The sequence below is a fragment of the Mastomys coucha genome, unplaced genomic scaffold (assembly GCF_008632895.1).
Source record: "Mastomys coucha isolate ucsf_1 unplaced genomic scaffold, UCSF_Mcou_1 pScaffold18, whole genome shotgun sequence".
Classification (NCBI taxonomy): domain Eukaryota; kingdom Metazoa; phylum Chordata; class Mammalia; order Rodentia; family Muridae; genus Mastomys; species Mastomys coucha.
The window spans coordinates 24,190,375-24,191,904 of record NW_022196900.1 but is presented as its reverse complement, the minus strand read 5'-3'; the positions used below and the strand labels follow the sequence as shown (position 1 = coordinate 24,191,904).

Below are 1,530 nucleotides of genomic sequence, written 5' to 3'. Positions count from 1 at the left end.
GGAGGAGGAGGAGGAAGAGGAAGAAGAAGAGGAGGAGGAGGGGGGAGGAAGAAGAGGAGGAGAAGAGGAGGAGGAAGAGGAGGAAGAGGAAGAGGAGGAGGAGGAGGGGGAGGAAGAGGAGGAGGAAAAGGAAGAGGAGGAGGAGAAGGAAGAGGAGGAGGAAGAGGAGGAGGAGGAAGAAGAGGAAGAGGAGGAGGAGGAGGAAGAGGAAGAGGAGGAGGAGGAGGAGGAGGAAGAGGAAGAGGAGGAGGAGGAGGAAGAGGAGGAGGAGGGGGAGGAAGAGGAGGAGAAGGAGGAGGAGGAGGAAGAGGGAGAGGAGGAGGAGGAGGGGGAGGAAGAGGAGGAGAAGGAAGAGGAGGAGGAATCATCTGTTGGGTCAGGATGGGGACAGAAATGGGGCAAGACAGAGATGAAGAGTCAGAACTGAGCTAGGTACAGTGGTTCACATCTGTACACTAGGGAGGTTAAGGCAGAAGTCCTGCCGTATGTTCAAGACCAGCCTAGTTCAGTTTCGTAAATAGTAGTCTGAGACCCCATATGGGGTCATGTAACTGAATGTGGAGGCTGAGAAAAAAACTGGCAGCAGTTAGAGGTTTCTGAGTATATAAAATGAACCAAAACTCAATTTAAAATCAAAAGTGTGAGTCAGACATTTCAGGCTGTGCTCGCCTGTGTTGTATCGTATGATTCCACTGTAGCCGTGGCCATGACCACACAATACAGGTTCACACTGCACATGCCATCCCAGCATGTATCCCAGCAAACGCTGCCCGGGGTACTTGGGCTCAGATCTGAGATGACCGTCTGTTCTCCACTGCCGTGTTCTGATGCATCTCTGTCCGCACAGAAATATGTCACTCCAACAAAGGAAAACAAAGACTTGAAATATTTCCCTACCACTATGTTCAGTGTGGAAGTATCAAGTGTCAAATTAGCGTATCTTTAGATTGTGTTAGAATGTTTGGTTTTAAAAACTGCTTTGCTGACTTGAGTTCCATTTAAAAAAAAAATCATTCATTGAAGTTTGGCTTGGAATTAGAACAACATTTCCAGCAATTTCTGAATGGTCCCAAACACACTTCTGCCATTTTTTATTATATGTGTATGCAAAGCAGAATTTTCAGCATTGATGATTGTATTTAAAACAACTGCCAATCAACGCTGAAAACCGGCAAGGATGCCCGAGGTCCAGCAGTAACAAATACTCAGCCAAGCTGTAATCCTCTATGTAAAAGCTAACAAGCGCTCCCATCTCAGCAGTATGCAAGCTTGCTTTCATAGTTAACAGATGGTGAAATGATTCAGATACCAACTGTTTCAAAGGGAATTTCTGTGTGATTTACTGTCAGTGGGTGTTTGACCTGTAGAGCTATTTTATAAACCTATATATCCGTAGTAGCATGAAAGTTTCTTTCGTGGGGAGTCGTGAGTGAAAAGGGTTTAAGACTCTCTGGCCTGACCTAGTCCGAGAGTTCTGGACCAGCTGGGGCTTCACAGTAAGAACTTATCTAAAAAACAAACAGGAAAGGA

At 46.2% G+C, this 1,530-nt stretch overlaps 1 protein-coding gene across 5 annotated transcripts in view; it reads right to left on the bottom strand.

The window, feature by feature from the left end:
* Positions 1 to 1,530, bottom strand: part of Col27a1 (collagen type XXVII alpha 1 chain) — a 122,159-nt gene that overhangs the window by 37,345 nt on the left and 83,284 nt on the right. The window lies entirely within an intron of this gene.